The sequence below is a fragment of the Xyrauchen texanus genome, chromosome 47 (genome assembly GCF_025860055.1).
Source record: "Xyrauchen texanus isolate HMW12.3.18 chromosome 47, RBS_HiC_50CHRs, whole genome shotgun sequence".
Classification (NCBI taxonomy): Eukaryota; Metazoa; Chordata; class Actinopteri; order Cypriniformes; family Catostomidae; genus Xyrauchen; species Xyrauchen texanus.
This window is the reverse complement of record NC_068322.1, coordinates 15,658,799-15,675,777: the sequence shown is the minus strand read 5'-3', so window position 1 is coordinate 15,675,777 and position 16,979 is coordinate 15,658,799.

Genomic DNA, 16,979 nt, shown 5'->3' with positions numbered 1-16,979 from the left:
CCTATTCTGAATAAAGCAAAGGTGATTGGGGTTCTCAAGAGCCCCTAGTGTCACTATATCGACACAACATCTCGTTCCCTCCATCAGGGAACAGAGGTTACAGCAGTAACCAAGACGTTCACATGGTACATGTTTCCGAGGTAAGTAACAAATGTGTGTGTGTGTTTACTGTAATATAGATATTCAGTATTTCTTTATTTGATCTAAATGGGCAACATAAACTGTTGTGTACATGCACAAGTTTGATCATATGTAGGGATGTTTTTCAATCCATTGTGAATGTAACTAGTCTTTCTTATCTCTCTGTTTCAGATGTATTCATATATCAAATCAAAATCAAATCACTTTATTGTCACACTACATGTACACAAGTGCAACAGTAGGTGAAATTCTTGTGTGCAGTTCCGAGCAACATAGCAGTCATGACAGTGACGAGACAAATACCAATTACAATAAACAACATACACAACAACAATTTACATATCAAATGTACACATACTTACACAACACAATAATTATATACAATGCACAGTAAACAATACACACAATATAGAATACACAATATACAATAAGTGGGAGTATATGAAATATATATATATAAGTAGTTGAATTGAGGAGAATATGTTGACAGTCCAGTGTGAGATTATAGATGAATAAAGTGCAGTGCTAATTATTGATCGTGATAGATCAAGTGTTCAACAGTCTGACTGCTTGGGGGAAGAAGCTGTCATGTAGTCGGCTGGTGCGGGTCCTGATGCTGCGATACCGCCTGCCTGATGGTAGCAGTGAGAGCAGCCCATGACTCGGGTGGCTGGAGTCTCTGATGATCCTCCGAGCTTTTTTCACACACCGCCTTGTGTATATGTCCTGGAGGGAGGGAAGCTAACCTCCGATGATGTTTCTGGCAGTTCGCACCACCCTTTGCAGGGCTTTGCAGTTGTGGGCGGTGCTATTGCCGTACCAAGCGGTGATGCAGCCAGTCAGGATGCTCAATATATATATGCAGATATTGATCGTCTCAGTCTTCGCTGATGACTTTATATCTTTATGATTCTTTCACCTGTATACAAGATTTTTAGAAGAATCTCTCAGCTCTGTCCATCCATACAATGCAAGTGAATGGGTACCAAAATATTAAAACTCCAAAAAGCACATAAAGGCAGCAAAAAAGTAATCCATAAGACTCCAGTGGTTTAATCCAGGTATTCAGAAGTGATACGGTGGGTGTGGGTGAGAAACAGATAAATATTTAAGTCTTTTTTTAACTATCGCGTCAGAAGAAATATATTTAACCACTGGAGTCGTATAGATTAAATTCTCTCATCATTTACTCACCCTCATGCCATCCCAGATGTGTATGACTTTCTTTCTGCTGCAGAACACAAATGAAGATTTTTAAAAGAATATTTCAGCTCTGTTGGTCCATTCAATTCAAGTGAATGATAGTTGATAAAAGTAATCCATTTGACTTGAGTGGTTTAATCAATACCTTCTTAAGTGATCCAGTTGGTTTTGGGTGAGAACAGACCAAAATAAAACCCCTTTTTCACTGTACATCTTGCCATTGCAATCTCTAAGCACAATCATGATTTCAAGCTCAATTACACTTCCTTGTGCTTAATGCATTATTACAGCATTAGATGGCACTATAAAAGTGTAATCAAGCTTAAAATCATGATCGCCAAGGAGATTTATAGTGAAAAATTCATTATATTTTGGTCTATTCTCACCTACAAGAAAACCAACCGGATCACTTCAAAATATATAGATTTAACAACTGGAGTTGTATTGATTACCTTTTATGTTGACTTTATGTGCTTTTTGGAGCTTAGATTTTGATCCCCTGCACTGAATTAACATACAAAGCTGAGATATTCTTCTAAAAATCTTTGTTTGTGTTCAGCAGAAGAAAGTTATGCACATCTGGGATGTTTGAACTTTACATTTTGAGTTGTGGTTAATTAAACTGCTGCAAAAATTTCACTTTTCAGTGATTTTAAAGTATTATGCAGACAGATCTTATCCTGCTTCAATAAGATAATTCGTTTTTTTGCATTTTATATTTTTTAAATGAAGAATAGCACCTACATAAACCTACATTTAGAGAAATAAAATGCATTTATGTTGTCAGTTTATTCATGTATTTGAATAAAGAAAGATTTTTAAAAACATTGACAGAATTATTTTTTTTGCAACACTTCTGACAATTCATTTAAACCTGGGCTTTTACAAAGTAAAATTACATGTTTTTTTGTCTGTGTTTTATATATAATTGGTCTTAGATTTGCAATATTGTTTTGTTATAACAATAGTAATTGTCTGTACTTCAGCTTTTCTTCATCAATCTTTTAAAGATAATTATTCTGTGTTTTAGAGGTGTATTTCTATTCTAACAATTAATATATGTTAAAAGTAAAATATTTCATGGAATTATAGGGAGATTTCTTGTAGAATTACAGTAATAAATGTTAATTATGGTACAGCTAATTATATATATATTTTTTTTTACAGTTTATCTATGTTTTTTAATTTTTCAACAGACATTTTCCCAGCACCCCTGCTGCCAGAAAAGAATAATAATAATTTTATTTGTTTTGCAATGTATAGCGCTTTTCTAGAAACTCAAACACTTGACATACAGTTGTAGGCTGGGAATCTACTGAACCACTAGTGTGCAGCATGGCCTGAATGATGTGATGGGAGCCATAGTGCACCATGCCCACCACACACCAGCTATTGGTTGGAGAGGAGAGTATATATGCATTCATACAATTCATATATATAGGGGATTATTAGGAAGCCGTAATGTATAGAGGCCAATGGGCAAATTTGGCCAGGGCACTGGGGATACACTCTTATTCTTTTTGAGAAATGACCACTGAGAGTCAGGACATTTTTACATCTCATCCGAAATACTTATTTTATAGTATAGCATCCCCGTCACTATACTGGGGCATTAGTACCCACAAAGACAGCAGGGTGAGCGCTAGTACCTCTTCCAGCAGCAATAGTTTTCTCCAGGTCTCCCATCCAGATACAAGCCATGCTCAACACTGCTTAGCTACAGTGGGTAACCAGTGGGTAACAAGAGCTGCAGGGTAATTTCTGTGATGACAAATCTGCTGCTGGACATACAGTACATCAGCATTTATGTATTAGTTCATAATTAGCTTAGCAACTTGCTAACATAGAATTCCACTGGAATTAATTGCAATTAGAGTCTCCCGTGCTTTAGGTGAGGAGCACCTTTTGTGTGACACACCAAATTGCTTCCAAATCAGTCACTTATGAGGTTCCATTTCAGTTACAATTCCACCTTAGAAGGTAGATGTCTATGTAGACAGTAGACAGCAAGGCAGCTCACTGGGTCTTAGAACAGAACCACAATGTGAGCAATTTACTCGTTATGTTGACAATTTAGGATTGTGGAATTTCACACTAGATTTTCATTGACTAAATGTCACATTCAATCAAGTTTAAAGGCACTGCAATCATTTTCAAACTTTTGGAGAAAGCAGATTCTGAGTCCCCTCACGAGGACAGACTCCAGCACACAGTAATGAGATTCAACATTTCTGCCCGTGGCCTGGTCAGAGTGGATGTAAGGGTAATTTGGGCTCATGCCTGTCAGCGATGACCTGCTCCTCTCCAGAATCCATAAACAGAGCACCAAATCAAATTCCATATTTTCACTTAATGTGCTATAGAGGTAAAGCTAGGTGACAGTGAAAGAGAGAGAGGGGGAGGTAGGGACAGACAGAGGATGGGAGGAAGAGAGAAAGACAGAGATTAATGTTATTTCCTAAAATGATTGCAGTATTAAGAGCTTAATGGAGCTTGCACATCTCCAACACTCAAGGGTCAGTTTTAGTTTTTAACATTTCTATGGCCCTAACATCACAGTGCTCCCTCCTCAAATGCATTAGTGTTGTGTCCTCAATACACAATCAGCTCTTACCCCCATTTAACACCGGAACAACTGTCAGGCTGCCCTGAGTTAAATGTGAGAATTTTAAGCCATTACGTTTGCACCATTGGTTAAATGAGACCTGAGGAGCCAGAAGAGTTGCTACGCTACACAATGTTCTCACTCCAGGAGAAAAGAGGCCTTTTAGGGGAGGAGAGTTTGGCTTTTCAGAGTTCAGTCAAAACAATTTAAGAAAACAATTGAGTTCTTTAAAAAGGCTTTTTATTCCTTAATGGGTATTAAATGCACACTGTTATACACACTTAGAGCAAACATTTTTCTTTCAAGTATTTTTAAGACAGTCTGGAGATCTTGGCATAGTGATGACAAATCTGCTGCTAGACATACTGTACATCAGCATGCAAATTAGAGCAGTATTTCCATTCCCTGCTATGTAAATCAGAGACTGTGTCTTCTTTTCTAAAGACCATCATCAACACAAGGCCATTAGAGACTCCCCGCTGCAGCACTCTGGACTTCAGCTAATTCGGAGAAAGATAAGAAGCAAGAAAAAAAAAAGACAGATATAAAGTGGAGAGATAAAATAGAGATTGAGGAGTGAATAAAAATGATGAAAAAATATTTAGTTTAAATGTATTTAATCATTGCTTTTGTAATATGGCATATGAGACTCTTGTAAAGCACAGAGTTTATGACAAAGAATAAAAGGTGCTTGTGTTAAACACGGTTTATTAATGTATGTATCTGCACATGGATGTTTTTTAGAGGCTAAATGCTTTACTAAGTTCTGTATTTGTGAAAGAACTGTAAATACAGATGTTGACCAATGTTTCAGTCAATCCCCTGTGGTATTTTCCTTCTAAGCAGTGCTATAAAATACAAACATTTAGCGAAATCAATACTAAAGCAGCTATTGACTTACCCACGAGTGGGATGCTACAAACTATCAGTAACAGAATGTTTAAACTTCAGTATGTACTTTTATTTTTTAATGTTTGCACTGTCCTGAGACTCATGCAGTAGTAGCTTTGAGAATAAAGAGTTCTATAATCAATATAATTATTAAACAGTTGATTCACATCTAAGCTGGCCTTTTATATCTGACAATCTTCAATTAAATTCCATGAGCAAAGTGTGCTATAAATACCCAGCAGATGTTGCATTGTGAGTCAAAGCACATTCGTGTAGAAGAAGCAGAGCCCTGCTGGATTCCAAAAGCTGAATGACTAGAAACAGAAGAGTTCTGAATGTACAGCCAATGCTTGCTAACTCTCCTATTTGCAGGTACAATGCTCTCGAGTTCTCTTACTGAAAGTTTACACTGCTTATGAAGTTGTCAAACCTTGCGTGGGCTCGAATACCAAGGATTATGGGTGACGAACAAAGTAGCACAGGCTCGCTTCCTTTAGCACAATGTTGCCGTGGTGATGGATTGCCCTTTGGAGAGAATCAAAGGTATAAAAAGTGATACATTGAAATGCCACAATGACAGCTATGTAATAAATCAATGCTACTCATGTGTATTTGCTTACGGTCTTGCCCATAATTCTCAGCTTTTGGCTTTGGTTATAATTGATCATTGATCATCACAGAAAGAGTGTTAATATAAGAATATAAAAAAGGGAGTGAATGAATGGAGGAGAGACTGAGAGTTAATGACACTATTAACTTCAAGCAACGCTATAAGACTTTGGGATCGAACTAAAGATGAGAGTGTGTAAACAAGGATTCTGTATCCTTTCAAATGACACTGAAGAGCTTGAGAAAGACTCAGATCCTCAATCAAATATAATATTTATTTGTCTTTAAAGGACATTCATGGTAATATGGGGGCATTACAGAAATTCAAAGATTCTATACATATAATTAGGTCATTTAAAAACATGACGTCTATATTTGACAATTGTGTGTTTGTATTTATGTGTAACTAGAGTTCAAACTTTGTGGGCTCACGAGGGTACATGCACTAGCACATGAGTTCTCTAAATTTGAGTGCTGAGATCAAAAAGCTCATTGTAGTGAGTCCTGAAGGCTTTGATGTGCAGAGCTAGTCTCAGATGAGAAAACCAATTGCTGCATGTTGATTACTTTGGTATAGTCACCCATGTATGCATATGATTTAATGGGACTACATTTTGAAGATGAGAGGGATTTGAAGAAGGCCTAATGTAGAGTGCTCTACCTTAATACACATCCACAAGGGGATTTCAGCTCAAATGTGACTCACGCCCATTGCCGTGATTGATCTGGATCAATCCTGCTCCTGAAAAGCAGGAGTCCAGTCAATCGATGCCTCAATAAATTACAACTTGATGTGTTTGAAATCAATGGGCCCAAATGTCAGACATGTGTTCACAGCTGGTTTTTTCATAAAAGCAGGGAATTGAAAAGCTTAACTACATGTCACACAGGGTAATTTAAGTGAACACAAAAACACCATCCTTTAATCAGGTTTTAATCAGCCGCCTTTTAGGTCACAAAACCTACACAAAATGGTCAATGATAATATATGACCATAGTTGTTGGTGGTTACAAAAATAGCAAGTTGTCATTTAGTAAAAACTATTTTTTTTGAAAAAGACTTAAAGTACACTCAAGGAATGTTCCAAGTTCAACACAAGTTAAAGCTCAATCAATAGCATTTGTGGCAGAATAATATTTACCACAAAAATGATTTTACTCTTCCCTTTGTTTATTTAAAAAAGAAAGCAAAAGGTTCCTGTTATGAGGCTTTTACAATTGAAGTAAATGGGGCCAATCCAGAAACATTAAAATAAACTGTTTCAAAAGTATAGCCACAAGATATTAACAATATATACGTGTTAACATGATTTTAGAGTGATCAAATCAGGGATCTACAGTACCTGCGTTACAGTGTTTAACAGATTACATGCTTTGCTGGTGTTTTGTCGTCATGATGACAAAGCTATAATATTTTATATAACTTTACACAAATATAGTAAGCAATTTTATCAAACTAATATTGTGTTAACACTGATAATGTTTTGTTGCTAGACTTCTGAAACAGTGTACATTTTAATGTTTATTGTCTGGCCCCATTTACTTCCAAAAATAATTTAGACTCATCCCTCATTTTTAAAAAAGCTTTTCATATTTTGGTAATCAACATTATACCGCAAATGCTGTTGATTGAGCTTAATTTGTATCGAACTCAGAAGATCCCTTTAAAGGAACAATCCCCCTAGTGCAGCCTGAAGCTTTGTAGGATTCAAACCTAGAGCCTTGTGATTACCAGTCCAGTGCCCGGTTGCATAAAACACTTTAAGTTTTTCCCTTAAGTAAAACAATTAAAGTGTGATTTCCCCTTACCTGAGGGAAGGACTTAATTTAATCCCTTAGACACTTCTCTTGGGTAAGGGAAACCATTAAGGGATTTACTACAGTGAGCAAGGTTTTACCATAATAAAATTCTACTGTTACCATGGAAACAACATGTCTCGTATGAGTACAACATGTCTCAACATGAGTAGATAATACTGGGCACACATCTGGTTTGTGTGTTCCTATTAGATCTCCCTCCAACTTTTTGGCGATTTCTTATATTGTTAAATCTGAACTCCTGCATCAGGTTTCATTGCTAAAATGGTCTAAACTGGTTTCTCCATATTGCGAAAAATGTGAAAAACTCTTCAATTGGTTGCATAAAAATACATATTTCTTCATTCTGAGAAATCTTGAAACTCTTAACCTATATTTAAGGTCACGTTTTTCAAACCTTAAGAAATACTTAGGAAAATGGCAGTTAACGGTTTTTACGGGTGCACGTAAGTAAAAAAAATACTCAAGGGAAATTGTAAAGGATTGTGACGTTTTTCCTATAAAAACATAATTACAACACTTAAGGGTTATTTCCTGCAACACCCTAAAGTTTAAGGGAATATTACACTTAAATTAAAGTGCTTTATGCAACTGGGCACAGATCTTCAATTCTTTCTGAAAAGACCAGCATAGCTAGTCACCATCATGCTGCATGTTGTGTTTTGGATGCTGATGTGCTGGTGTGTACCAGGCTTCAACCAGCTAAATTTCATTTGTGATCAGTTCGGTGATACTCTTAAATTAGTTGACCAGCACAAAACCAGCACAATTCTGCATAAACCAACCTTGAACAGCATGGAAATTTCTGCTGGTCTAAGCTGGTCTTGTCAGCAGGGACCACTAGGCCCCACCATCCCACAATGAAAAGAGAGAAGAGTAGAGACCATATAATGAAATAACCCTAGACTGCTTTTCTCAACAAACAGAAAAATAGCAGTTGATATTTGCTACAAAGTAAAAGGCAACTTTAAAGTCCCTGTAAATTCAAAATTAAGTATGTGTTCTGAGTTTGTCATATCACAGAAAAATGTGTTATTAGCCACCCAGCCAAATTTGAATGATAAAAAATGTCGGCAAGTACATAAAATAAGCTATCAAAATCTTGAAAAAATGAGCAATGGTCTCTGCTCTCAAACGCTGGGGGCGTGTCCGCTGGCTGCGCTGAAACCACGCCGACACCGATCTGTTTCGTACATGATCGCATCCAGGTAGTACGCATTTCTGTGCCGAAGGCATAGCTAACTAGCAAACTGTAGGCTGTAGTAACTAATAATAGTACTGACAGTAACTCGCGATTGAGCGCCAAACTGATGCGAATATGCTCTATTTATATTGTTAGGGAGCGGCCAGCCTCAGGGGCTCCAGTGCGTCATCAAGTAGGGGCGTGTCCAGGAGCTCAGGGGCTCCAGTGCGTCATCGAGCCCCCGTTTTAGCCCCGCCCAAAAAATCCGGAAAATAGCAATGGTTAAAAACTGTTTAATGGTCTAACTCCACAATTCAGTCCTTCACAGTTCACAGTCTTTGTAATATGTTTTAGCAATACATTTCTAACATTTATAATGTGTTTAGAATTTTTTTTTAGAATTGCCTTTACAGGGACTTTAAAAACATGCTGGGGGTTGGGGGTTTGACTTGGGATTGGAGTGGCAGCCTCTGCTGGAGCGAAATACACCCTGAGATTCAAATACAAATAAACTACATACACCAATCTAACAAAATATTCATTATTCAGTGGCAGAGATGTCTGAGCCCCCTCCCAGCTGGCAGCTCTGCAGTTAATATGCATATATCTTGTGAAATACCTAACAAACCAATTCTCTCTTCATTCAGTCAACTGATGCTCAGTTTGTGAAATAAACCAACCCCTCTCATAAGCAGAGGACTGCCTCACCCTTCCCCGACCCAGATCAAAATCAAATGTTTGTTTTAATTATTTCTTCCTGTGGTTAATATTGGAGGCCCATAGCTGTGCTTGGCATGGCTACCTGCGAGGCTTATCCACTCTTTCACTCATTTTTTCTTCCTCTCTCTTTCTGTGGAGTGCACTAAAAATTTGGCAGCCTCTGTTTCCCCAGGCGTTGTTTCTCGGCAGGCATCACAGGATGCAGTATTCTGTTGAAGTGCTGAAAACATTCTCAATGAACTAAATCGTTTTTTTTCCTCTCTCTTTTTCATGGCGTTCCAAACGTTCTTTTCTTTTTTCATCAAAGACCTTGAGGGTTTATACGGCTCAGAGGCATTTAAAGGTTTCCTGAATATTCACAGTCTATTTGCGACTGTAGCTTTGAGAGCAGCAAACAAGTGCAAAGCAATCAGGTGCCAAACAGGGTTTAAACCGTGATGGCAGACATATTGCCGCTTGCATACTGTTTTAAATGATTTACAACAGTTCAACTGATTTGCCGTTTTTTAAAGCATGTTGCGTACCGTTTCATTGTGTAGGTGTGCAGCTGAGCACTTCCTTGACTAGTTGATGTGGGTTCACTGATGCATACTCTAATTTGCCAGGCATGGTATCATGCCTGATAGCAGGTCTGATAATATTTCAATCAGAGAGGCAAACACCCAGTTGTGTGTTATGCTCTCTCTCTCTCACATACAGACACATTTATAGGCAAAAAGAGGTTTGGAATGTGCTCTCAGGGGTGTAGGCATGTTCTAAAATGTGTGGAGAACACATTATGAACCTCATCAGCCTCTTTTCACAAGAACGTGACAATTTTAAAGTCTTGTTGCTTTGGATAAACTCATATGAGATTCCAAAAAACTTTAAAAACTTTAAAAAGGTTTCCTTCCAAAATTGTTGTGATGTTTTGTCACAGTTCACACAGTTCACACAACTAACAAATCAATGAGGTTTGATGTTATTGATCGCCATATTTCATTGGTGATCTGTTTTTCAGGAGTTGATCTATGATTTGGTTTGATTTGAGTGTGAATAACAACTTCAATCTGTCCCTCATATAAAGTGACCGTATGCTTTCAGAAGCCTTCAAATCTACTCATGAAATTTACTTGGGTGCTTTTTAAACTTCAAGTGAACTTCATTAGCAATCAGCTGCTGTTGTATAGAAATCAGCAATCAGGACAATCTTTTGCAGAAGAAAGAAAGTAAAATAATGACATCATTTTAATACTGGGGTAATTATTAATTTGAAATATAACAATTATCTCCCATAAAGGGTTTGGAATTAATTTAGTCATTTCAATAAGTAGAGGGGACATGTTCACACAGTTATAACAGTTGCTAGTTCTGTGTGCTGGGTTTAAAATGCAAAATGTGAACATGAGAAACAAATGAGAAACAAACACAATTGAAATTTCCACTAGCACTATTGCACAGGCCTTTTTCCACTCACGTAAATTAACATTCACATACTCTGTGTCATATTACGAGTTCACAAGCAGACAAGAGAATCTAATCATTTTGCAGAGAAACAATAATTGATTCCTGTTAGCAGGAGAGGTAGGCAAATGGCTCCTCTTAGCGCTGATTTGATTCACATATTCAGAGTCTGGCATGTTAAACCGCAACCGCAGGAAAACAACTGTAAACAGAACTACAACAAGAAGGGCCTGGCTAAGTAGGTTATATATGTCTGGAACACAGAAATGATAACAAAGACACTGACATGCCTGAAAGTCTAATATGGCAAGCCATTTTAGTCTTCAATTACAATGTCAACTTGAGTGACATACAGAAAAACATCCATCATCATCAAAATCTGTTTTTTTATTTAACTTAGTAAAAAAAAAGAGTAACTGCAGTAGAATAATTTAACATTGCCAGGAACCTTTTTAAAAATGCCAATCCCTCTTGGAAACCTTTTGTGTATAATATCCCGCCAGTTCTACTTTAGTGTTTTACTGAAGATAGAAAGTCATATGGGTTTGGAACAACATGAAGGTGAATAAATGATTACAGTATTAAAGGTTTTGACCGAAATATCCCTTTAAGCTTTAATGAGCTGAAATGAATAGATGATTTTAACAATGAGACGTCTTCAATGACAAATGAGTCATCAGTTCATGCAATTAAATCTAGAAAAGGCAGTGAATGAAATTTGCACTACAAACCATGATCAAGCCCCCCTACAGAATTATTAAAATGCTGGGACGCAGGTGAGAAAACAAGACAAGAGAGAAAATAAGAGTGAAAAAGAGGGAGTGATTGGTTAAGAGCTAAACTGAGAGAGAGAGAGAGAGAGAGAGAGAGAGAGAGAGAAGGAGTGTTAAATAACCTTTCATGTGACCATCCTCTTATTTTATCCACTGAGAGAGAGAGAGAGAGAGAGAGAGAGAGAGAGAGAGAGAGAGAAATGGGAAGAGAGTGAGACAGGTGGCAGAAGAGTCAGGGAGTTCCCCTACTTGGCATCCTTGCCAAACAGGCAAGAACAGGAATGAACATTTTTATGAAGAAATGATGGGGAGCTGTTTTGTCTTATTCAATGTTGATGTGCATTTGATAGTTCAGACCACAGCTTATCTGAAGTTTGTGAAAGTCACAATCATCCCGACCAAAAGTGAAGTCAACATGAAATAGTAGTATTTGTAGCCCATTTTACTTTCACAATGTGACATATTTCCAATTGCAAAAAGGATTTTTAATGAGACAAAAACGTAGGGTGGGACATGACTGTATCCATCTGGAATTGACTGGATCTTGAAAAGTAGGAGTTCCACATCAGAATGGAGCCAGACCTGAATGTTATTTTGCAGTCAATAGACTTTATGCACGGTCACTTCAAATGCCTTTATTACTTACAAGCCATAGCTGCCCAACACTGGCTGAGCAAGGTCCCCATTTCTGACTGTATATTCAATACTTATACATGTAATTATTTTTTAAATCTTGCTAGATAAAGCATTCCACTATGATATATTGTATAAAAAGACAATTGACCATACTCTGACTTCATGTCAAATGCAGGACAGAACAATAATATATTTCCTAACACAATAACTCTTACTTTAACCATACCATCTGTCTAATAGTGGCAAATATTAGTTAATTTCATTGTATTTATTCAGAATAACTGTCATTTTGTAGGAATACTTACAGTAAGTTTTCTTAACTTTTCACTCTCCCCTTTTCTTTTATTTGCAAAAAAGGAAAAAGTGATAGTTCACAATGACAATGAAAAATGATTATAAGTGTAATTATATCATTACTCTTATTTTCCTAATTATGATTATTGTGGTGTGATATTACACTTTCAACAAATAAAAACTAATGAATCCTCAACGGTGGTTTTGTTTTCTCTAAAATAAATACATGGTGCTTTACTTTACAGTATATGTCTGCTCATGCTTTAACTACGGGTTAATTATAATCATTTACCAAAAAACAAAAACATGCATAGCTCTATACAAGTTATTATAAACAGTAATTCATTAACAGTAATTAAACAATCTATTAACAGTAATTAAACAATTCACAAATTCAAACTTAACATAACCTAAATGTTTTGAAATACACTGAATGCCAATACTTGCATTTCTTAAGTGTATTAATTTATATTATATTTAAACAGTCGGCTACATGCACATATTATTTGGAGTCCTCCACATCCATTTTGCTGTAATCAATTAATTGGTCATTATTTTCCACGACAATTGATTATGAAAATGTCTGAAAATGTACATTCTTGCTGCAAAGTTTGTAGGTTCACACCCCTGAAAACATGTTAAATTAATTGAAATGATACTTAGATCTTGTATTGTCACATTGCCTGTGAACAAGGCACTTAACCCTGCATAGCTCCAGGGAGACTGTGCTGTGGAAAGTGTACTGTAAGCTGCTTTGGATGAGAAAACATCTGCTAAATGTCCGATAACCAAGAGCTGTGGTCATTTTGGCTAAACCAAAATAAATAAGTATAACAGATCCAAGTAAAAAACTCACAGCTTTCATTCAAACGGCACATTTAAACGAGTTGTTTTTGCATTAGACCTGTGCTGGGTAATTCATTCAAAGTCTGAAACACACAGGGACTTAACAACAGCTTTTAAGAAGACAATTCTGCCGTGATTGAATTAATCTGCATGGCAAGAGGCTCTTGTCTTAATTAAATGCACTAGTGTGATTCAACACGAGTCCGTGCTTCAGGTGTTTGTGGAGGAGATGAAAGCTTGAGCATTAATAATGTGTGTGTGTGTGTGTGTGTGTGTGTGTGAGAGAGAGAGAGAGAGAGAGAGAGAGAGAGAGAGAGAGAGAGAGAGAGAGAGAGAGAGAGAGAGAGAGAGAGAGAGAGAGAGAGAGAGAGAGGTTTTCTGTTGACTGCAAGGCTTTTATTCTGTGTTGTTTGTAACAATTATCCTTTGCATACACGCATGTGGTGACTGCATGTGGTGAAAAGCACAAATAAAAAACTAAACAAATAAAAATATTTGCCGTGATTTGACTTGACATGGTTACAATGTTTTTTTCTACATTTGAAAAAAAAAATATCTCAATGTTCTCTCTTTGCAGTAACAAACAAACAAGTGCTAGCCAATGCTAAAGCATTTTACCAATCAGAAATTAGCATAAATAATTATTATTCAAAGTATTGACCATAATCTTCCAATCACTGCCAACCATGTTCAAATAAAATTACACATTATAAATGTTGAATCTATGTACTGATGCCCTATGTCTGCAAAACATGTTGAACTTCATCTGCAGCTTGAAACTAAACTTTTGGTTGGATGTTTGGAGTGAATGCCCTTGGCTGTATATACAATGCTCCCTTGCTGCCTATTTAGTGAATGACTTAACCACCAGTGTGCTGTCTGTCTGCAGTGATCTCAGAACAGATCGAAATGCACCTTATTTTCATCCTAACTCCATCTAAAGCCTCTGTAAGCAACATTTTTCCCTTATTGTCAAAATGCACAGTAAATATAGGATTGCTAATGTAAAACTAGAGCTATTGTCCACTATAGGCTTAGTGGTCACTGTGTTTAACAGTGTGGCGTTTCGCAATAAATCGCTCCAATTAAAAGCACTTAAAACAGCTCGGAACACCCTAAAGGCTGATTTATACTTCTGCATTGAACCTACAGCGGAGGCTCCGCATAGTGGCCAACGCGTTGGTTTGCATTTATTATTCTACATTGGTGTGTCTGCATTGTTCTGTTAGTACACAGCCAAAATGGTAACTATATGTTTCATACATAAACAAAAGCAATTCAAGCAGTGTAATTTCTGGATTCAAAAGTATTTATTAAATTATTGTAGCATCAAAAATTAGTTCAAAGTATGTGAACATGTTGAAATCTAGGTAGGATTCGTATGATTTATTATACATGTTGCCTGCACTGCAGACAGAAAATAAATTAGGAAATTACTAGGGCTGCCCCGGACCAAAGGGGGGGCATCAGAAAATTGTTTGAGTTCCAGTGCTGAGAAAGAGTGTTAACACTGAGAAAGTAACATTAATTACAGAGAAATACTAATCTGTAATAATGAGCCTTTAAAATATCAATTTTACAAGTGCACGCATGAAGTGAGCCACATTCATCTCATGCCGAGTAGAATACAAAACATATTATTTCACTCACCTTACAAATGAATATATAAGATGTAAACAAATATCTTTTGTCGTGCTTTGCTTGTAACTTCAGGACACCCAAACAGAATACAAAAAACAAAACAGCAGATGCTCCCAATTAAGTCAATTGCTTTAATAGTCACGAGTCCAAATGCAATGTAATATTAAAATAATCCTGGATAAAATGCGATGCTATCTCAGAAATCCTTGTTTTCATCATGGGGGAGGTTTCTGGTTAAATTGGACCAATCACAACTATTGTGGTCTGCGTCGATGTGAAGCACTGTTACATATTTGAAGAGGTGCACGTCAGGCTACGGCTTAGGCTACGGCTTAAGGTACGGCGTAACCATCATAGCTATGCATAGCCAATGCCGTAGGTTCGACGCAGAAGAATAAATCTGCCTTTATAACTGCATAGAAATCCCTGGCCACCAACTAGCATCATAGAGGTGACTTTTGCAAAGGAAAGAAAATCTAGTTACAGATTGTCCTACATATTCATATCAAGCCTGAAGAGAGGAAGTACATTAAAAATGGCATTGCACATTTTGCTTATGAATGATGCAATAACCCTCCTGCCAAAGTGTGACTGAACGGCAGAATCAGACAGCTCATAGTAAGTCTCATCAATAAACAAAGGGACACAGTGACATTCTGTATTGGCTCATCTGCTATGTGGGAATTGTTCTTTAGGTTACTTGTACTGCAGAAAATAGCCATCGCATCACTTCCTCTGTGTTCGCCTCATTGTCGTTCACAACTGTCCTCCCATCTCATCCAAGCACCTCCATTATAACAGCTGGCATCTGCATGGCTGCCCATCCTCTCTGCCTTACTAAACCAAACAATTATAAGGAAAATAAAGGGGGTAATGACAAGCAAAGCCAAATGGTCGCAATCAATTCATGCGCACGGTCAGAGACATTACATAGTAGGGCTGCGACGGCAAACAGAATTCACGGTTCGGTACGTACCTCACAGTGCATGAAAAGAGTAAAATCTGGAAAAATGTGGGAATAATAAACTCCCTTAACTTCAATTTTGTCAGATGTATTAGGGAAAAAAACGGACCCAAGTAAAATAAAAGCATTAATGTCCACAAAAAGCCACATACCTCATTCAGTGGACATGTACAGGGAATTTGGCTGGTTGTAATGTCTGATGGCAGTCCTGCTAAGAGGGCCTTTCATACTGTATGTTAATGACTGGCAGTTGTAAGTGAAACTTGTTAGGGGATTGCTATGTTTTTTTTATCCAGAAGGTAATAAATTCAAATGTGACTCAGGAAAAAGTCCACTGACAGACAACTTAAGAGGATTTCTTAGAATGGCAACAAATGGCCATAACACAAAAGGAATCATCAGTCACTAACATTGAAAATGGTAAATAATCAGATTTAGTTGGGCCTGTGGAATTGTACACTCCCAGACAGTACTTTTCTGAATATGTCTGAAATTCTGTGGTTTCTACAGGAGACTACTAGTCCAGATACAGCTCTTTTCATGCAGTGTCAGTTTTGGGGTTATGGTTTGGTATGGTTTCGGTACACCAGGGAAAACCATTTTTTTAACGATTTATTAAAAAACTAAGCGTAGCTCCATGATTTGCTCGCTGCCTCTAATCGTGATGATTCTCCCACCCTTCCAACTTCTCCTCCACCTGCTAAATGCTCTAAACCGGCAGTCCTCAACCAAAAATCTACAGAAATCTGCAGTATTCCATTACAGACATCCAACTCCAGCGGTCATAATAAACCTGAAGTAAACACGGAAGTTCAGCACATGCACAGCAAATCCAGTCACGGAACATGCGTGATCATTCCCTCCCCCGCAGAACTCCTTCCGCCGCCTCCTCTTCCTCTCCAAGCTACCACAATAAATTACTCTTTTTTTCAACACAATCCATTCCTCATGCTAACATCCTCCCCCCTACTTCTTCTATCCATGGAGCGGATTCCTGTTTGAGACTGCCTCCGCTGGTGAACTCCGCCCCAGACTGATTCCCCTCCCACTTTACCCCCCCAAGCAAATCCGTATTCCCTCAAATGCAGCAGCTTCAGAATCCTTACCAGACTCCAGTCACCACTGCTTTCAAATTCTTGCAGGTGCAGACATAGATCTCTCCTCTTTACTGACAGCAATCCCAAACAGCACAACGTTAGAACCATAGACTGC